Raw genomic sequence first — 23392 nt, 5'->3', positions numbered from 1 at the left:
CTGCAGAGCTTGTCTTTGAGCATCACCCTGGGGACTCTCAGACACACCTCGGACAGGCCTTTGCCTCCTGTCTGGGCTCCTACGAGGATCTTGTGTTAAACACAGCATGAGAATTGGGGTTGATGTTGTCTACACGACCTTGCTCCTGGGATGGTTAATTTTATGTGTCAACTTGACTGGGCTAAGAGATACCCAAATATTAATAGCTGATGTGTATCTCTGAGGGTATTTGCAGAAGAGATGAGCATTTAAACTGTAAAAAAGTAAAAGAGATCTCCCCACATCAATCTGAGCAGGCATCATCCAGTCCTTTGAGGAACTAAATAAAACAAAAATGCAGAAAAAGGGCAAAGTTATTTGTTCTCTTTACTTGAGCTGGGACATCCATCCTCCCCTGGCCTTGGGCATTGCCATTTCTGGTTTTTAGGCCTTTGAGTTTGGACTAGAACTACATCACCAGCTTTCTGGGCTCTCCAGTTTGAGCACTGCGGACTGTGGGACTTCTCAGCTTCCATAATTGTGTAAGCCAATTTCTACTAATAAATCTCTTTCCACATACCTGTATCTCTCTATATACCCTACTGATTTCTATGGATAACCTTGACCCCATAGGCTGGTAAGGTCTAGGGAGACTCAGATTACCTTAAAATCACAATATAATTTCTGCCTCATGGGATTATAGATGAGGATTAAATGACTACCCATGTCTGGCATATAATAGCTACTCAACAAAAGTTCATCGAATGAATAAATATTTAGAAATATCAGAAGAGTACTAGAGTGCTACAGAACAAATCTACCCTCTTTGAAGTGCAGTGTTTATATTCTAAGGGCTGAGTGTGAAATCTGGCACTGAGACTACTTCTGTGGTCTTGATAAATCACCTCCCCTCTCCCTGCTCATTTCTCCTCATGGGAACATAAAATGGAGATTCTGTCATGATCGAGTTAGAGATCGTTTGCCCTGTGCAGTGTGATGTGGACAGTGCTACAGGGTGCGTGGTGTTAGTGTCACTGCTCTTTCCTGTTCTTTCTTTAGGTCCCAAGTGCCCATTCCCTTGAATTACGTATTCTGACACTGTATTCCCCTTTTATTCAAATCCAGCATTAATTTATTTGTATTAATATATTCATATTTATTCATATTTAACAGTAATATACATTTCCCCATTCCTTCTTATGCTTCCTTTCTTAACTGCTTTATTGAAGTATAATTTATATATCATAAAATTCACTTGTAAGAGTACAATTCAGTGATTTTAGTAAATTTATAGAGCTGTACAACCTTCATCAAAATCCAGTTTTAAAACATTTCAATTTCTCCCAAAAGTTCCCTTGTGCCTGTTTACAGCTAATCCCTCTTTCTACTCAGTTATATACATTTAAGCACATATATTATATCTTTCACAGATAATTACATTTATCTTCCATTTTTAAAAAAAAACAAAGAGGAGACATTGAGAGAATAAATTATTATTAACCAAGGGGGACAAAATCAGATAGCATAGTGACCATTTTTAAAAAATGTTTGACTTTTTCTGATGACATCTATCTAGCAGGTACCCTTACCTTTCTGTCTGAGGTCGTATCCTAAGGTGCCAGGGATCTGTGGAGGACGTGAACTGCACAGTAGTAGTCCTGGCGTGCATTGCTACAAATACTTCATGTCTACGTAAAATGGAAAAAATGGATTTTATTTCTGTCTTTGTCTTAACACATTACATGTATCTAAATAAATAAATCAATAAAAAATATCTCTGTCTTTGACATTTCCTGCCTGTGTGATGGATAAGCTATTTGATGTCACTGAACTTATTTTCTCACCTGTAAAGTGGGAATAATATATTTCTTTTATTGCTTCATAGGGTTGTTGTAACAGTAAAGAAAATGTCTATGGGCTGGGCACGGTGGCTCACGCCTGTAATCCTAGCACTCTGGGAGGCCGAGGCAGGTGGATCGCTCGAGGTCAGGAGTTCGAGACCAGCCTGAGCAAGAGTGAGACCCCGTCTCTACTAAAAATAGAAAGAAATTATCTGTCCAACTCAAAAAAAAATATATATATATATATATAGAAAAAATTAGCCGGGCATGGTGGTGCATGCTTGTAGTCCCAGCTACTCGGGAGGCTGAGGCAGGATTGCTTAAGCCCAGGAGTTTGAGGTTGCTGTGAGCTAGGCTGATGCCACGGCACTCACTCTAGCCCAGGCAACAGAGCGAGACTCTGTCTCAAAAAAAAAAAAAAAAAAAAGAAAAGAAAATGTCTATGAAAATATCTTGTAAAAAATACCATACATAGATTTTTTCCCCTGCATCATTAATAAAGACTAACTGTGTTTACAGTTAACTCATTTTACCAAAGCTCTAAAACTAAGTTGATGAATAAATGAGGTAAAGTATTTTTCATCTGTGTGCTTATAGACTCTGTGGTTCATTAGGTACATGGGTTGAAAGTAATTAACATCCACCGGAATTACATTTTCTCATCACTTGAGTGACTGAAATCTTAATATTAGTAGTGCATGTAGAGAATTTATTGAAATTTTAACATAATTCCATCTTTAAGGCCCAGAAATCTAATATTTGACTTTTCTTGATGAATTTGCCAAGAACTTTCACCTTTCCACTTGAGAAAGAATTGTAAGTTGCTAGTGCTGCTCAGTGGGAAGCCTCCCACACAATGAGATTTTAGTTTCGCTCTCTGTCAAGGTTAAAAGCTCAGTACTATCCTGTCACATGGGGTAGAAGCAAGCTATTCGAATTGTCTTTAAGTGGAAAGGAATGGAATGGGGAATTTATGAAATTCTTCAAATCCTACTTCTCAAACATCTTTTCTGTCAGATTCCTCTGCTTTTGAATGGAACCCATTGTTGATAAAGCCATACAAGCAAAGCTTTCTTCATCTTGTGCATGACAGAGAAAAGGCTCATTCTTTGTAGGCATACATTGCACAGCTTGAGAGTATTGAACATTATAGATTTTAAGTTCTATATAAGTATTATTTCCTGTTAGGGTGCCATATTTAGTGGGTCAGCAGTCTTGGTATTGTTTGCAAAGATATGCTCATTCAAAAGAGCTCAGTTTAAAAGTATATGGTGACATTAGTAAGAATTTTTCAAGTACAGGTTTTTAACAATCATTTTCTCAATTAGTCTTTCATTAAAACTAAATCATAGATGAACAGCTGATAATAAATATTTAATTCTCCCTCTTGTTTGTCCATTTCATTGGTAAGAGAAACTTACATATTTCCCTTTTCCCATTTTTTTAATCCTCTGGGTAAATATTTATTTATATTTTCATCTTGACTTTGGATTGGTTTCTTTGATTTTTAAAATAGTAATTTACAAGTAAAATATAAATCGTTTTCCATCACACTCAAAAATCAAACTTTTATACCCTGGTTTACAAAGCCTACGTAATCTAACACTGGCCTCTGCCTAGCCCAATTTTCTGATCTTGACTTGAGCCATTCTTCTATATAATTTCTAAGTTCAATTTTTTTTTTCTTATCCTTCCTGCTTGAAAAGCCTAAGCACTACCAGTCGCCTCTTCCTGGAATGTCCATCACCCTAATCATGTCATAGCTAGTGCTGCACTTCAGTTTCCCAGGAAACAGAGTCTGAGGTGGCAATTAGAGTGCAGGGAGTTTATTAGGGAGCATTATCAGGGTCAATGTCGTGTAAGAGGGGAAGCAGGACTAGGCACAGAGAGATGTTGGGGTGCAGCTCAGTCTCAGCAAAGGTCTCAGGTGACCTGGAACTTGGAAACAGCGCTGGCCCCTCAGAGCTGTCTGGAGTTGGAATGAGGGAGTTAGGTCTTTATTCTCCATTATTAATAGTTATTGAATGCAAGATGCTCCTTGATGTGGCATGATCGTGGGCAAGAAAGCTCTCTCCAGTAAAGAAAATTCTCAGTGATGGCTAAGAAGTGAGAGCTCTTAGCTGGCTGCACCTCCGTGAGTGAGGAGATACCCGGCAGTCCTCAGTAAGCTCAGTGGAGCATCACAGGGCTCAGGCTCGCTGCCTTTTCTGCCTTTTCCAGGTATCAGCCTAAATGTCATCTATGTAGAAGGGCTTTTCTTGATCACTGTGGCACATCCCTAGTGAGTCACACCCATGTGTAATCCCCTTTTCTTGAGTGTGGGTGAAACCTGCCACTGGCTTCTCATCAATAGAATATAGCAAAGGTGACGGGTGGTCACGCCCATGATGATGTTATGTCATGTAAGACTTTGTCTTATTTTTCAAGTACAGGTTTATAACAATTATTGTCTCAGTTATTCTTCCATTAAAACTAAATCATAGATGAATAATTGTTAATAAATATTAATTTTCCCTCTTGTTTGTCCACTGCATTGGCAAGGGAATTTCCTAATTTCTCTCACTCAGACTAGAGTGAGAGATATTCTCACTGGCCTGGAAGAAACAAAGAGCTGTGCTGTGAGCTGCCCACGGAGCTCACAGACCGGGGGGCACAGAACTGTGGGCTATTCCTAGGACCTCAGGGCAGCTTCCAGGGAAGTTGGGCCTGCCAGTCAGACAGCAGCAAGGAAATGAGCTCCACCAACAGTCTAGTGAGCTTGGAGGAGGACCCTGAACTCCAGAAAGAATGAAAATCAAAACCCTAATGAGATATCACCTCACACTTGTGAGGACGGATATTATTAAAAAGTCAAAAGATAACAATAATGTGCTATGGAAAAGTCCTTTTTGTTGTATCTCTTTGGGAATCTCTGAGCTTCCTGTTTCTCAGTGTCTAAATCTCTTGCTAGACTTGGAAGGTTTTCAGCTATTATTTCATTAGCAATAGGGTTTTCTATGACTTTGGGCTTCTCTTCACCTTCTGGAACTTCCTAAATTTGAATATTTGGTCACTTTATGTGTCTAAAAGTCATGTAGGCTTTGTTCATTCTTTTCATTTATTTTATTTTTTATTTTTGTTTAACTGGTTTATTTCAAAAGACCTGTCTGCAAATTTTGAGATTCCTTTTTCTTCTTGATTTAATCCATTATTGTAGTTCTGTAATAAATTTTTTATTTCATGCATTGAATTCTTAAATTCCAGGAATTCTGATTTTTTTTCATGATATCTATATCTTTAGTGAATTTCTCATTCACACACTGAATTGTTTTTCTGATTCCTTTATTTTTTAATTTTTAATTATTATGGGTATATAATAGTTGTATATCTTTATAGGGTACGTGTGATGTTTTGATACATGCATACCATGTGGGTTAATCAAATCAGAGTAATTAGCATATCTATTACTTCAGGAATTTATCATTTCTTTGTGTTGGGAACATTCCAATTCCACTCTTTTAGTTATTTTAAAGTATACCCTAATTTATTGTTGATTATAGTCAGTTTGTTGTGGAATCAAATATCATTTATTCTATCTAACTATATTTTTGTGTTCTCCTGTATCTCACTGAGCTAGTTTAATATCATTATCTTGAATTCTTTTTCTAGCAGTTTAAAATGTCTTTTTCTTTGGAATATGTTCCTGGAGAATTGTTATGTTCCTTTGGACATGTCATATTATATTTCCTTGCTTTTTATTTTTTCGTGTCCTTAGGTTGATATCTGCACATCTGGTATAATAGCAGCCTCTTCCAGTTCTATGGATTGTCTTTCCTAGCGGAAGACTTTTTTCCTGAAGATGTATCTATGATGTTGGTTGGGTAGGGCACTTTAGCTTTGATTCTGAATGCACGTGGTAGTGTAATCTTCATATAGTTTCTTTGGCTGTTAAACAGTATCAATAGTGTCTGTAATTTCCTCAGTGGCCCAGGCTGTGGTTGCTAGTGGAGGCTGTGGTGAGGTTTAGCTGGGGATAGGGATGCCAGGTGGGCTAGTCCTTGGGCTCTACTGGTGGCAGCAGTGGGCTGAGTGTTCCTGTCCTTGGGCCCCTGGAAGGCACAGGTGTGCACCAATGTTAGCTGGTCCAAACAGCCTGATTCTTGGGCCTCTAGGTGGCTTGCTCAGATGCCGGCTGTTGCAGCAATGAGCTGGGTGGGTGGGTGAGTTCTCAGGCCCCTGGGCAGTGTGTGATGTTGGCAATGGCCACAGCAGTGGTGGGAAAATCCTGGGGCTTCCAGGTGGCAAGTGCTTGTGTTAGCAGCAGCTGTAACAGGCTGGGTAGGCCAGTCTTTAGGTCCCGGTGGTATGTGTGGGTGGGTGCTGGCTGTGATGGTAATGCAAGGCTGGTAGGTCTGTTCTCAGTTCTCTGGGGGAAGTGCACAGATGCCAGCAGTGGTGGATGAGGCAGTCACTAATCCCCAGGGTGGCATGTTTGGGCACTGGTGGGGAGTGAGGTCAGGCTGGGCGGGCCTGTCCTCAAGGCCTCTGGTGGTGTGCATGGGCACAGGCTTTCGTGGACAGGGTGGGGTGATCCACAGGCCCTCCAGCGGAGTGTCTGGGTGGAAGCAGCAGTGGTGGTGCGAGTGGGGAAATCCTGACTTCAGAGTACAGGCACGTGCGCTGCAGCCCTGCTGCTGCGGGGTCCAGGTGGCTCTTGGGCTTTGGGGAGCATGTGCTGAGGTTCCTGATGACAGCAGCATTGGTGGCAGCAGCATTGTTGAATGCGGGCAGGGAGAGCCTGTCCCGAGGGCATGAGCAAGTGCACTGTGACCCTCATGCTGGTCAGGGCAGGGTTGCTCTCGGCGACAGCAGCCCTGGGCAGGTGGGTTTAGGGTCCAAGGAGCTCATGCTTCGGCTCCCTTTGTCCCAGGCACAGCCTCCCTGGAGCACTGCACTGCCCTGTCCCCAGTGTGCAGGACACAGTGTGGCCTAGAGTGCTGGAGATCCTGCTACTCCGTTGGGTCCAGCTGGTCTCACACTGCAGCCCTGCAGGTGGATGTGGGGGGATCCTAGCGGGGCTCCAGGGATGGGGAGACAGATACAGGGTCACTGGGCCCCAGGGCAGGATGCAGTCTGGCGGGGGCTGGGCTCTCAAAATGGTGCCATGCTGGAGCTGCTTAAGAGTCGGGCTCATGGGACCCAGCATGAGCTCCCTCTTTGCAGCAACAGCATGGTGTGGCCGCCAGCAGCTCCCCATGCCAGCCTCGGGGCCTGCGAGGGTGGAGGGGTTCTCCCAGGGCTAGGACTGCAGGAGTCCGCAGTGGGAGTGTGGACTGCTGGGAATCTCCCACTTACCCTTTTCCTGCACAGGAACCTCCTCCGGGACTTGCAGCTGATCCTGGCTGAGCAGGCTGCCTCCTCTGCCATGCCTTGGGTGTCTCCTGTCACTTCTCCGTCGAACTCCAAGGCTCTCTCTTAAATGCTCTAATCAAAGTATGATCTATCTGCTTGCTCTTTTGGTTCTTCTTGGTAGAGGAGGCAAGTGCTAGATGCCTCCAGTCAGCCTTCTTGAAGCCCCTCCCTATGAATAAGTTTTATTTGTCAGTTATACCTCAACAAAGCTGGGGGCACAAACGAATCATCTTGACCAGCACCTTGACTGCAGGCTTGTGAGACCTGGCGTGGGATCCAGGAAATCCTCTTCTTGGACTTCTACCCAATGGGAACTGTGAGATAAGAAGTTTGTGTTGGTTTGAGTCACTAAATTTGTGGCAATGGAACACTAAAACGTATGGTAAATTATTCCCTATCATATAACTCTGTTTTAACTCTCTGAATGATCATTGCATTCATAAATACTTTGTTTATGTATATATTTTTGTTTCCCATTACCAGAATGGAAGAGACATGAAGACAGTCAACTAATCTTTCGTATGTATTGTTTTGTTCCCCGCACATGGATCAGCATTGAGTGATGGGAATAAATGTGAAAAAAAAAAGTGAAAATGTTCCTCATACTCTGCACTTACTCTTTTCCCAGAGTTCACCTCTATTGATGTTCTGATATGCACCTTCGGGTTCTAATTTTATTTATTCATGCCTATGTACGAAACTATATTAAAACATTTTGATTTTGCTTCATGTCTTGTTGTTTGACTTTCTGCTTCCATTTCATGTGTTTCAGAAATATTTCCATGTCATTTCACATAAGCTTAATTCTGTCTTTTAATTACTAGATAACATTGCATAGCATGGATGCATTGCAATCTATTTAACATTTCCTTGGTAATAGGTAGTTCTTATTTTTTAAAACAATATCACTATCTTTAAAGTCATGTGATTTCTCTTTACATACATTTTTTGTGTAAATATACCAGTATTTGTGTATAATAGATTCTAGAAATGAGATTTCTAAGGTAAAGGTGGTGTGAATTTCATTCTCATCAGTTTTTCTTACCCAAACTGTTTCAACAATTTATGAAGAAATCGTGCCATTTCTAGGTCTTCCCATTCCTCCATCCCACAAACTTTTAGTATTTCACTAACATATCTCTGATCATGCAATAAATAACCTTCCTAAAACTTTCAGTGTTTTCTTATGGTCTACCAAATAAAGTCTCAACTTTTTTGTCTGGCATTCATGGTTGCTACATTATTTCCCTGACCTTCCAGCCTCATATTTAACTATCAACCTCACATGTTTTATTAGTGAGTTAACAGGAATATTTTCTATTCTCCGAGCGTCTCTGGTGGTTTGTCTCTCGTTCTTCCTCCCCTGGAAGGCTGCTCTTTCCTCACTCTCTGCTGCCCCTGCTCTGTCATGGAGCTCAGATGCTGCCTTTTCCCATGAGATATTTCTTGAGTTTCCTAGAAATGGTTTTATATCTGTAGAGTTTTTCCAATTGTTTTTAAACATTTTATAGGTATATTATATCCTTGAATCCTCAAAATAAACCTTTAAAGTAGCTAATAGTTTTGCAAATGAGCAAACTGAGATTAGAGAGCTTAAATGATTTACCTAAAGTCACACCTCTTTTTAAGAGTCAGGGCTGCAATGCAAAACCTTTTAATAAGTCCAGTACATAGTCTACTCTATTATGGCGGCCTCTCCTTCTTCCGAATGCATGTGATTCTGTGCCCGTAGCAGTCTACTCTTTGGTACTTGTTCAATTGTGCTGTACATTTAAAAAATTTTTTTTTCTGTTTTGTATTCCCTTCCAATTTGCAAGCTCCTTGAAGGCAGGAAACTTCTCTTAATTTAATGAAAAACAATTTCCCACCACCCCTTATTCTCTCAGTTACATTTCATCAGTGAGTAAGGGTGGATTTAACTGCATATTCATCGTATTTAATGAGGAAAGTCACATTTGTATGGAGAAAAGCCTGTTTGAGTCTGGTCAAGGCAACATCATTTTGGGACCATGTAGGCAGGTTTGCATATGGCCAGCATCTGTGATGCGCTGACCTTGCACTGCCCTCCCTGCCCAGGGTCCGTGCGTACTTGGTTTCCTGGTACCTAAGCACATGGCCCGACTGCTGTTTTTACCAATCGGTTTATAAGCATCATATGTAGCAAATTCTCTAAATAATACCTCATTATTAATAATCAGGCTAAGGAACTCAGCAGAGTTCTTAGCTATGCTGAGACTTTGAGTCACCTTGAGCAGATTGAAGGTCAAATGCTCTTTCCATCCTAGTGCCAGCGGTTTTGCTGGGGACAGGCCAGGGCTGGGAGACTCCTGGCTGCACAGGTTTCTCCTTCTGCAGCAACGATCTTGCTTGTTTACAAAGAAACCTGTAAAACCCCCCATGCAGACAGACCCACTGATGAAAATGAAAAGTGAAGATCATGTTTGTATATTTGCTTGTATACATATTTTAAATATTGAACTATTTCATTCTCTCAAGAATTCTTGATGTATAAAATATCATTAATTTTTTAGTACCATGCTATCAAAACGAATAATCTGACAAGAAAACTAATTCTCAGTGAAATTTAGACACAGTCATCAGCTAATTACTGATTACGTCTAGACTCATGTGTTGTCTGTCTTTCCTGTCGCCAGTGCTCTACCTGACAATTCCATAAAATAAATTGCTGGTGATTGTGACTAAGTCTCAAAAGTCATGGGATATTAAAACTTGTTGAACAGGTCCCTCTTTCTTCCTTTCAATGGCAATATACAATTTTAAGCCTTACTCATAGTGATTTTAGTTAGTTTGCTTTTAAATACAGTAGTTTTTGCAAAAAAAATTCAATAACAGTGAAAATATCCACCGGTCCTCCACTTTTAGCTTCCATGAATCATAACTGTTCACATTTTGGTCATACCTCTCCAGATGTGTGTGTGTGTTTAAGATATACTCATACTGCTCCACTGTTTTGCAAATTATGATTTTCACTCAGAATGTGGAACGAACCCCTTCCAAGGCAACCCATCGTCTCCATCTTCCACAGGCCGCAAGCCCCAGGCTGACTTTTGCAGAAAGCCTCCTCTGCAAGACCGGCCTTGTTTACGTTCATTGTGTTTACTGGTCGGAGCATCTGGGGAACAGAGTGGTCAGAGGTGCGGCTGTGCACGGGCGATGTCTGCATTAGCTGCAGCTCCCGGAGGGCATTGCTTCTTGTCCTTCGACCCATCTTGTGTGAGTGCAAAATGATCTTTCCTCGTGATAGACCAATCACCCCTAATATGGGAAAGTAATAAAACAAAGTAGAACATTTTTCTTTTAAATTATTGATCTCCGAGTCATACCAACCTCTGGACACGTCTCTGGTGATTTGAAAGAAAAGCTCTTTAGCCTGTCAATGCATCTTCATTTTGTAACAATCACTAGTGGTTTCCACTGGCCTACGTGTTTTAAGTCACATCTATAAATATATCAAACTATTTAGAACATTTAACAGATGCTGTATATAAATTGATGCTCATTTAACATATTCAACTATTCTGCATGAGATAAATTATATCAAAATTTCCTCTCCATTTAATCTTGACTAATCAAGATGTGAAGATTTTTTCTTTTTTCTTTTTATCTTCCTACATACATATGTATATACATATAGATATTTATGTACATAAATTATTGCTTCTTCAAATGAAATATAATTTTTAATAAGATTTTTTCATGAAATCCTCTTCCTTTTAGGTATAAAAGAGAGAGAAAGAACCACATATTCCAATATGGGTTGAGAGCAGTAAAAATGTCTTAAAATGCAAATAAATATTTCAAATTAATGGAAAAAGGTTCTTTTTGATTTTTTCATTGTCATTTATGTTTTTGTAAATTTATCTTTCCTAAAGTACAATTTTGTATATCTAGAACATAACTTTGTTTTTAATTTTTTTTAAATGTCTCTCAAGATTAGTTCACGAAGATGTTCTGCCTTTCTAAAAGGGAATGAAAATACCATCCAGATGTGGAATTCATTCATCACCCTAGAAAAAGGGAAGAGAAAATTCTCTATTGTCTGTAACATTCCAGATTGAATACTATTCAGCTCAAAACCTGAATAATCATCATGATTCCCCTAGGAATATTTAATTCCTCTTGATATCTAAGTTAGTGTGTCTGGCTAGAAAAAGTATTTCTTCTCAAATTGTATAATGTATTACATTGTTGGGATTCATAAAAGCCACGTACTTACATCACAGAAGGTCACAAAACAAATAATATATGCCTTAACATTTGAAGATATTTTATTATTTATGTATCTATTTTGATTATTGTTTCGGATTTTCTTTTTTATATATATATTTTTATTTCAGAATATTGTGGAGGTACAAACATTTTGGTTACATAAATTGCTTTGGTACCATTTGAGTTATAGTTACAAGTGTGTCCATCACCCAGATAGTGCATTGTACCCATCAGGGGTAAATTTACCCATTCTCTCCCCCCCTCCCCCGCCCCGCCCCGTCCCACCTGCTGATTTCAATGAATGTTACTTTCATATGTGCGCATAAGTGTTGATCGATTAGTTCCAATTTAATGGTGAGGACATGTGATGTTTGTTTTTCCACTCTCGTGATACTTTGCTTAGAAGAATGCTCTCCAGTTCCATCCAGGTTAATACAGGAGGTATTTTCACCTCTTTTCACCATTTTTTAAAAGTGGCTCAGTAGTATACATATACCATCTTTTCTTAATCCACTCATGTATCAAGAGGCACTTGGGTTGTTTCCACATCTTTGCAATTGTGAATTGTGTTGCTATAAACATTTGAGTGCAGATGTCATTTTTGTAGAAGGTCTTTTTTTCTTATGGGTAAATACCCAGTAGGTGGGATTGCTGGATCAAATGGTAGTTCTACTTTTAGTTCTTTGAGGTATCTCCATATTAGTTTCCATAGAGGTTGCACTAGTTTGCAGTCCCACCAACAGTGTATGAATGTTTCTGTCTCTCCACATCCACACCAGCATTTGTTGTTTTGGGACAACCTCTCTTTTCTTTTTATTTTTTAATATTAAACTTTAATAATTTTTTTTCAGCTTATTATGGGGGTACGAAAGTTTGGGTTATATATATTGCCCATGCTCCCCCATCCCCCTGAGTCTGAGCTTCAAGCTTTTTTTTTTTTATATTAAACTTTAATAATTTTTTTTTAACCTCTCTTTTGAACAGCTTGCAAGATAGTATTTGTCCTCCAGCTCAGAGGTCAGCAAACCTTCTCTGTAAAGGGCCAGATGTTAAACATTTTAGGCTTTGTGGACCAAATGGTCTCTGCCATAAGTACTCAATACTGCCTTTATAGTGGGAAAGCAGCCATAGACAATAATCAGACAAATGGCTGCGACTGCTCTAATAAAACTTTGTTTACCGGCACAGGTGGTGGGTCAGATCTGGCCCACGGGCCTTAGCTTTGCTGAGACCTGCTCTAGCTCAATGCCATTCATAGTAACTGGTCCATGGAATGTTTATTACCAGTCTAGAATGAGATCAAGATCTTTTACAGGAATGTAAATCTATCCAGCATTTACTTCACTGAGGAAGTCTTGCTATGCAAAAATTCATCAGTTGAACTAAATAATGCTTCCTGACCATGTAGCTGATTTGTACTTTGTCTCAAATTCCTTGTCTCACCATGGGCTGGGACAGTTTTGGGGCCGGTACTAGTCCGTGGAGGACACGGAACAGCGCTCGCTGTTCAAGCTTATTCTCCTGTGTGTCAGTCCCTGAAAACTTTGCAACTCACAATTAGGGTAAATCTGATTTTTCTTTTTCAAAATAGAAAATAATTCTCCTGCTATTTATTTTGTTGTTATCATTGGAACTACAGCCAAAAGGAAGGTCAAAAATAGGAGCTGTGGTGGCAGTCACTCGTTAGCAGCTGTGGAAGGGCTGTCTCTTCAATCCAATCTTCAGGGACATTCTCACCTCACTCTCTTCATTTCCTTTATTAAAGTAATATTCTTGCCATGATTGTCTTTAAGGACAACAAATGTTGAATCTTTAATTTTATGGTAAATTGATTATTAAAGGACATAGTTATTGGGTGATAATTTTAACTTTTTATGTCAAATAATAACTGAAAGGACATTTGGAGAAAACTGCTGCATATTTGTCAATTGCTCCATTTACTCATATCAAAAACATAGTGTTAAAGGTATTATGATATGTTGCCATGATGAACACACTTGGACAGTGATTCCCTTCACTGTCTAGGTAATTTGGGGGAGAGTAAAGCACTGGATGCATTATATATGCACAGATTTGCAAATTTGATACCTACAATTTAGAACTCTTACTGTGAATGTGTTTCCAGCATTCCTAGTCTTCTTCGAATAATACCAGACATGATATTTTAAGTGTATGAAATTAGGAGATTGTGTTCTTTCTTTCTTCAGTTCTTATCTATATGTGCTAGAAGTTCTAAGTTCTTAAAACCTAAACTTTTGGATGTTTTTCTGTACTGCATAATCTTTCTCAATCACTTGAGCTTAAAATGGTTATACACATTTGCCATTCAGTTTTGAATTTATGACTCCAATTTTGTTTAAGCTACCAAATGACAATTTAAAATTAACTAAATTGCTTACATGTCAAACCTGTCACCATTTTGACTTTTTTGTTTTACCACTTTTGATTAGTGAATAACTTGTGGGATGTTCTGGTGATTTCCTACTGCAAAAAATCATCCTATGACACATGTTGCATTTTATTCATATTTTGAAAGAAATTATCAATATTTAAAATAGGATTTTTTTCTTTGAGCAATATAGCACCTTTCCCTTTCACACAAATCACTCAGAGTAAGTTGCAAGTCTTGGCTTCATGTGGATTTTAGAGATGTGAGAGTGAGTATCACAAAAGATAAAGGACGGTTTGGTAGAACCATATATTCATTCCTTCATTAAGCATTTATTGGTCCATTATTCGGTGTTCAGAATTTCTGTTTAAAGCACCTAAAGATAACAATTGAGCTTGATAGGACTTCATAAATGTGCTTTATAATTTAGATTTAGGTTTTCATGGCTTTTATCAATTTAGTCACTTACAAGCAGAGATGTTTGATCATATTCTATTTCCTGGCTTCAACGTTTCAAGCCTCTCCAGGGCAGAAATGAAAGATTATGAATGTGGTACATTTCTATAGCTCTTTCATTTCTACCCTAACTCTAGCTTACTTTCATGTCTGCAATGAAAATTTTGATCCAGGTCGGATTTATGTGAACATTATCTTTTTCAGATTGACCTACCCTGTGACTGAATTTTGCAATGAAGCCTTATCAGGTTGTTATACACCGTTGCAACGGGGCACCTTAAAATTAGATGGAAGAAACAGAATATGTTACCAAAGGATGTGCTGACTGGATAAAAAGTGGGTTTTACCTTGTTTCATATTTTTTGAGCATATGAGCCACTTTAAAAGTTTGCAAGTCTTTAAAGCATTAGCTCTAGATATTTCAAATGTGCTAAGGTTAGAAGGTGCAGTGAACAATATAAAACATCAGGTGAAAGAAATTCTGATATGCTATCATAGTAAGGAAAATAGATGGAAGTTCAGAAACATGTTAAAAAGAAATCAGGAGAACTAGGTTTTCTTGTTTTAACGTCCCTGCCAACTGGTTGTAAGATGACAGATAAGTGATCTCTTTTGTGTTACGGGATGTCTATAGACTTCTGGTTATAATTGGTCATCAGTTAATTAGTGTTGCCACTCTGACCTGAAATAACTTTGATGAGAGCCAAAGAAAAACACAGTGTTTACTCAGTTCATTCAAAATATTATAGATAAATGTGTAATATCTGTAAGACCATTTGGAATTGAAAGTAACCCGCAGACTTCTCATAACTATCTTGAAAGTTGATGTGCCTATTGATTAAGATAGCTAGATTGCTTGAGTTCAAATTTTAACTCAGACATTTACTGAGTGACTTTGGGACAGCTTCCTCATCTCCCTGTGCTTTAGTCTACTCATCTGCAGAATGAAGAATACTGACTTCGTACCTTTGTTATAAGGATTAAATATTTGATACGTGTAAAGTACGTGGAATATTTCCTGGAACATAGGCATATGATAAATGCGGTTTCTTTTTATTTTAACAATATGATCTTTAGCATCTCTATTGTTACTTTGGAATCCACTTTGGAGAGAATTCTGGAGTCCAGGTTTTAGATTGAAAACCATTGGTTTAAACTAATAAACTTACTAAAGTGAATTTTAATTAAAAAATAATTTAAATCAGTGGAATAAGCATTTATAAAATAAGATTCTCATTGTTTATTAGTAAAGTTACAAACTATTAGGCATTGTGTATATCTGGTTAATTAAAAGTAGTTTGCCCCATTCTGCTATGGCTTGCTATTAATACATTGATTTGACAAAGATAAGTCAGGGTAGGAAGCTTATTTGCTGACAAATACTTCTTCTTTAGACAGAAGACTTTTCTAAACAAGGCTGTCCACAGACTGACAACTGAATTATTCTTTTGATATTGATATTATTTTATCCAGGAGTCACTTTTATTCTTGATTTCTATAATAGCAGTATTTTTTTCTTCTACTTCTTTACTTTCTCTTTCTTCTTTCCTCCTCCTCTCCCTCCTCCTTCTCCTCTCCATCCTCCTCCCCTTGTACTGATAGCTGTTAAGTTTTCTCTGTTACAGACTGAGGATGCTATGAGGATGGTACATTTGGGCTATGTATCCAAGTGTACTGAGAGTTGAAATGTTTCTGAATTAGTTATAGTCATATGTACCATATAAAAGATTCTGAGTAAATAAGATCTTGTGTAACAGATCTTATAGTCTAATATATAATATATTATGGTGAATTATTATATAATTGTATAATTCTAAATTATAGACTGTACCATTTGATATATTTCCATAAAACATCATTCTAGTAACAAACACATTTGGTTTATTTTTATTTCACTTGTGAAGATTCTTTTTATGTGGGAAGCTCTTCTTAAAAGTAAAACAGGTTCTACTAGTGAAGCATTTTATCTTCTTATCTAAATGTTTTTTGAAACCCTTTGTGTTCTATAATAATGTGACACAAAATAATCTGAATTTAAGCAGCTGTTTGACTTTATTATATTTCATTCTGATCTATGTAGACAGGTATTACCAAGCTTCAAAAGTTCACTTGACATCATATAATAGTGTATCATTGGCATAAAAATGTTTTGTATATAAACAGAATCATTTTACTTTTTATTTAAGTGTGTAGGTTTGCCCAAGAGCCACATTGTCACTTCCATTTTGCTAAAATGTATTGCCTTAAAAACACTGTCACTATTCAATTCCTCAAGGTCCTATATTAAGCTCTGGATTTTAAAATGCTATGTTCTGACACTTTCTTCTAGTAATAAAAAAAGCCCAGTCTCTCACAAGCAACACACATTTGCAGAATCTCATAGGAATTTTAATTTTTAAATTGAAAACAAATATGACAATAGAAAATATTATAACTATTTTCATTCACTCTCACTGTAAAAGAAATTGCCTAGTTGAGGTTGCAAATTTTCATCTTAAAGGTCTTTGTACTTTTTCCTCTTTTCCACATTCATAAAATTTTGTTAGCTCTTGGATGTTAACAAGGAAAAATACCAAACATAAACATGAAAAATAAATTATTTAACAGCTTTCAGTTGAAAATACTTAATTGTAATAGGAAAATAATTTTATTCTCAAGTACATGGCACACAATTTAGTCCGTAATAGTAGATTCATTTGGAAAACCCAGAATGTCTCCTTTGTGTTCTGTAATAATTTTTTCACTTACTTATAGTTCATTTTAGTTAAAGTTGAAGAAAACATGACCCATAAGGTGAATAGCTTATTTGTATAGATTATGTAGGGGATTTCTCTATGAAAATTTATGTACGTAATCTTAAAAATCTTAGTTTTTTTTGGTTTTGATAATTAAACATGACATTATTTGCTTATAAAATGGTTGATTATTTTGCCACATTTATAAATACATTTGTACATGTGACTTTTCCTATATTCGAGTCATGTCTGATGAACTTGCATAGAAACTTATTTAAAAGAATCTAATTCAACAAATCTAATTCTCACAATTTGTTACTATAACTGAATGTTTCACTGAATCTTTCTACATATTTTGTAGGCAAGATTGTGCAGAGATTGGTTATAATCGTGTTTGTGTTATAAACAATACTTGCAAATATATGATGACATTGGGATTTATCAATTTCTTCATAATATTATTAACAAAAATATATTAGTAATAATTTGAAATCTATCTAAAATAGCTAAATACTCATTTAGTTTAAGACCTCAGAGAGATGAGTAACAAAAATGAGACTGTAATGTATTTTAAAGATGATGTAGTGATACTTCTATAATAAGCTTCCATTATCACATCTGAAATAGAAGTACTAGTTCACATTTTAATATTGGATTATGAGTTTTAATATTCTTGTTAGCCCTACTCTTTCTTTCATCATTCAAGCATCAGTAAGACTCTTTCATATCTACTGCCTCAAGCATACAATGTTCAGAAATTGTAAGAATTTTACAATTGTCTTAATTGTAAGCATCAAATGTTTTTAAAAAAGCATCTAGTGACTTTTATTACCTTATTTAAAGATATCAACAAGCCAAATCTGGATGACTGGGAGCATGGGGTTTGCCAGTGAGAGAGAATTGGTGGTGAGTTACAATAACACCAAGCACTGGATTATCAAAGTGGACTCACAAGAGTCAGAAATCTTACCCAGCAACAAGTTTTACTTATAATATTAGAAGATACGTAATCATGAGGCAGAGGGGAAACAAAGAGAGATCCAGGACCTTCCACGCAGTTACCCAGGTTGTTTCTTACCGAGCTCAGGCTCAGGTACTATCCGAGGTCTCTGTGTGAAATTTGTGGCTGCATCAATGACACGGAAGAGAGACATTTTTGCTATGACACATTATCATTTTATTTTCAGATGGTTATACAGCTTATGTGACATTTTCTAGAGAGCTATATACTATAAATTCATAGATTCCAGGTTTTCTTAGTATAAACAATCCTAGACAAACCATGTATATTCTGCTAAAATGTTTTTATAGATAAGGACTCTCTAGATAAACAATACCACCAGTTTGTATATCAGGAGAACTGTCATTAGCAAGTTTACGAGAAGATTTGACTAGGAAAGCTTTTTTGTTCCTAGGGGTCCCCCCACCCCTCCATCTCCCTCATCCTGCCACAAGGAAGATTATGGATTGCAGACTGGCTGCGTAATGCTTTCCTTCCCAGGAGCTGTTCTTGAAGAAAATGGTCCAAACACAGAACAGCAAAGAGATTAGAGGAAAAGTGCATTCAGTTTAGTGGTTACTGGGTCTTTGCAATATCTTCTCAGCTTGGGCCAGGGACAATGTACATACAACTCTGGAGATACCATGTAAGTTTGTGGGCATCTCAGTGTCGAGTGTACCATGGCTTATTCTTCTAAAGTCATAGCCAACATAATTGCAAGTGTCTTGGAATATCAGAATCACAGATTATTAATGGTCGAGTGGGGAATACCGTGGACCAGCCTGAGGCCAGTATCACAGCTTTGCACACCCAGGCATGTTGAGGCAGGGATTAAAAAGATACTACATCTACAACAAAGATGTGAAAACAGGTGCAAGGACCAATGACCTAGAAGATGCCTCATCATTGGAAGAAGCGGTGTGTTGAGCGTGGACCTGTCGGCTGGATGTCACAGCAGGTCGGAGACATCAGCAGAAGCAGCACTGGTGGCAGAGGATGATACCTAGACAAGGAAGGTCAGCTGGGCAGTGACAGCAGTGAGTGCTACATGGGCAGGACATCCTTCACTCAGGGCCAAGAAAACACGTGCGGCCACTGGGCACTTACATGACCCCAGGGAGAAGGAGGAGCAAGGAGAGAGAGAGGAAACTAGATTTGACTCAGTTTTATCTTGGAGGGAACTATGTTTCCTTGAGTAGGCAAGATAAATTCTTTTAGTGAAAAAGAATATTGTATGCTTATCCAACTTGGGAATAAAAGAAGAATATTGTAAATAAATTGCATTCAGTTACACAACAATAAAAATTATATTTCTTGAAAGACTGCATTCATGATTGTGAAGTTTCAAACATGCCCTATTACCTTTGCTCAAGAACAAATAAATAATAATGGGAAACTAAGCAAGCAAACACCTCTGCTTCTGCTAGTCGTGTTACCTTGATCATGTCGCTTACTCTCACTGCCTTGTAGTTCATTTATTTATAAGGATTAGCTGCTCGTACAGCGCTGTGAAGAGCAGATGAGACGCGGTGAAGACGCGGAGCACGTGGCCCGGCGCGTGCAGATCCCCAGGGAGAGCCTGGAAGGCCCGGCCCGCGCAGCGCAGGGTGGGCTGGGGGAACGCTGTTCCTCGCCGCGTCACAGGCTGCCTGCCTTCCGCCGCCACACTCAGGTGCATCTGCTGTGACCTGTTCAGATTTTGAAGTCACCGTTCTTGTTCTTCTGCTTCTGGAATCAAAGCATTGTTTGAGGCAACCAAGATTTCAACTGTTATCAGAAGTAAGAGTTTCAGTTGCGAATGAGTGAGAAAATACATCAGGAGCCACAAAGTCCCTTTGTATTAGTGTAGTCACCAGTGTAATCAACCAGTGAGCCATTACAGATGCCGATCCAAAATAAGCCTTGTAGTTCTGGAAGTAGTCCTCTTTAGGAAGAACTCCTATAGACGTCGGCCTAGGCAAAGAATTTATGAAGAAGACCCCTAAGGCAATCACAGCAACAACAAAAATAAATAAATGGGACCTGATCAAATTAAAAGGCTTCTGCACAGTCAAGGAAACTATCACGAGAGCAAACAGACAACCTACAGAATGGGAGAAAATATTCGCATGCTACACATCCGATAACTAGAATCTATATAGAACTCAGGAAAATCAGCAAGAAAAAATCAAACAACCCTATCAAAAAGCGGGCAAAGGATGTGAACAGAAACCTTTCAAAAGAAGACAGACTAATGGCCAATAAACATATGAAAAAATGCTCAACATCTCTAATCATCAGGAAATGCAAGTCAAAACCACAACAAGGTATCGCTTATCTCCAGTGAGAATGGCCTTTATCAAAAAGTCCCAGAGCAATAAATGCTGGCGTGGATGTGGAGAGATGGGAACACTCTTACACTGTTGGTGGGACTGCAAACTAGTGCAACCCCTGTGGAAAGCAATATGGAGATACCTTAAACAGATACAAGTAGACCTACCATTTGATCCAGCAATCCCATTACTGGGCATCTCCCCAAAAGAACAGAAGCCATTCTATAAAAAAGACATCTGCACCCGAATGTTTAGAGCAGCACAATTCACAATTGCAAAGGTGTGGAAGCATCCATCTAGCATCTACCTTTTTTTAAACACTAATATTTAATTATTTGTATTTATTATGGGACTCTTATCTCATCATAATTTATATGAGAGGAAAAGGCAAACACATCTGTGATATTTCATTTATTGATCATTTATTGATTCATTTTATTTTATAATATCAGTGAAAGTACTGATAATATGAGTGGCGTTTGTGCATTTTCAAGAAGCTCTACTTCCCTCAAATGTAATAAATAGTACCTGCCAGCTATTTGGAAGCATTTGTTTTCTTACGAGGTCAGGAATGTACAGGTATAAAAGAGGCAACATTTCCTTAGGACATTTTTTAAGCAGCAACCAAAAGTCAACTAGTGTCTTCATTTTCAAAAGAAGTCCACTGAGGTTTGCAAATTCATTTGTGTTTGAATGCTGGAATGATTGACATAAAACTAATTAGAGACCAAAGGCTATACTGCCTTTTTGTCTTCCTTCGGGTGCAGCACACTTGAGGAGTTCCATGACAAGCTTGGGAAGAATATATGGCTGAGCTTATTATTCTTTAACAACAAGTGAATACAAAACAAACCACAACATTCTGCCCATGGTTTTCTGAATTTTAAAAAAGAATCTGAAAGGAAAACAGGAAGTTAAACTTTTAAAAATGATCTAAGCAGAACTTTTAAAAGTGATAATTGAAGCACCTTTCAGTCGAGTAACAAATGTTTTGGCTGGTTTAATACTTTCAAAATAACAAATTGGGACTTCAAAATCCACAGTGACATGTAAATTGTTTGAAATTTATAATTGTAAGGAAGGAAACCATGACTGATAAAATAATGATCTGGAGAAGCACCCTTCATTTGCTTCTCTACGCCTGTGTTTTCTTTTAGCTAAAACGAAGATGTGGTATTTAAAAGATCTGTAATTTCCTTTGTTGCTAACATCTTCTGAAACTGTTTCATCATTTTTTGTTGACTTGACTTCTGACTTTCACAACATTTAACGTAGATATATGATGATTTTCTTGCAGACCGTTGCTTTTGAGATTACAATCTTGTAAACTGTGGACTAAAATGAGATCCATTTGGAATAAAATGCCCTAACAAAATGGACTTTATATAAATAGCAATTTCTTTTTTAAAAAGTATCATCATCTGGAACCTGGAGCAACAAGTGTCCAGCAAGAAGCACGATGTCTCCCATATGTCATTAGGAACTTCTCAGAAGTCAGTGACAAGTTTTGCTCTTTCTTACATTCTCATAACTGTATTGAAGTCAGCAGAAACTGAATATGTGTAACGGGGTTAGAATACGGCCTTTTTAATAGGTATCATTGCCATCTGTAGCCCATGTTCTTGTCCTATGTAACTCTCACAGAGTGCTTTGTCAAATCCGATTTCCAATTGGAAGCTAGTTGCAGTGATTTGCTTTGTATCTGAGGGCTGAGATGGGCAGAAACAGAGGAATTGACAAGCAGGATGAATTTACTGGCCTGGAGGCATGAATTACAGAGGCTGGATTGCAGGAAACTGAAATGTTTAGATGAAAGAATCCAAAGCTCTTAAAAGGATAGCAAGGAACATTTTCATTGAAACAGTGGAATTTTAAATTAAACACAATTGAGAGATGATTGTGTACTAGTTTAAAGCTATCCTAGGTGTTGTGTGACTATTGATCCTGAATCAGTCATGTGAAAGAATAATACTGGAACTTCGTTCTATTACTCTTTACTTCGGCAATCTAGGGGTGAGAGACAGAATCTTCATAACTGACATGAAATTGAAATTAGAAATAAAGTTAAAATTCTGGAAGACAGAGTAGAATAGACCTATGTGTATAATGACCTGGAATATATCTATATTTTCTATCTGTAGTAGATACAGCCTCTCTCAAAAATTATTTCTTGATTTGGATTGATGTGGCCAGTTCACAAGAAGTTTTTAAGCCAGTCTAACAAAATCAAAACAGATAAATCAACATAACTGGATGTCATGCATCTGAAAGATTTAAAGAAATTCAATAAGAAAATGAAGATCTTATGAGGTAAAATATATTATTTATATATAAAAATCTTAATGGCATATTTTAAATTCAATCAGTAATTTAACTCAACATAAGAAAGGATCTAATCTCAACTCCATAGTTGATAAGTTGCAGATGTTTATAAACAGAAGGAAGAAAACCCTGAATATTTAACAAAATGACAACTTAGAAAAAAAAGATTATGTGACTCTTTACTCTCCCAGTGGCAAATTATGCTAATTTAGGTTACATAAATGAAGAACTTACTTTATATGATCTATTTGAATTTCTAAGGAGTAACTTTGGGATTCCACAAAGAACTAAAATCTTAATATATTATAGCAGCGTAACATAGTCATTTTCTAAAGAAAATGGCTTGGAAAACAAAGGGCAAGGACACAGTTCTGTGCTAAAGAGACATGCCTACATTTGCATCAGTGGAAAGGTGTCAGGTTAGTTTTATGTTTGGGAAAAAGGTAAAACACTATAGATTTTTTAAGCAGTTAAATATTTAATAGTTATTGATGCTGGTTCCAGGAAAGCATCTTAGCTTCAGAGATGGTATTCTAAGATATGAGTATACAGTGATGCAGCAACCAAAGGAGTTAGTGTAATTTTTGAAAACAAACAAAAATAGTTTGCTCAGGAAAGTTTTTTTTTTTTTTTTTAAAGCTGTACAATGGATAGAGGTGGGTATAAACTTTTAGGCTCAAAATGCTGAAAAAATTAAAACTGAATAGAAATCAAATCTAGATTTATAAAATCGTGAA

This window comes from Lemur catta, chromosome 23 (assembly GCF_020740605.2).
Source record: "Lemur catta isolate mLemCat1 chromosome 23, mLemCat1.pri, whole genome shotgun sequence".
NCBI lineage: Eukaryota > Metazoa > Chordata > Mammalia > Primates > Lemuridae > Lemur > Lemur catta.
The sequence above is the reverse complement of the archived record's forward strand: the minus strand, read 5'-3'. Positions refer to the sequence as shown.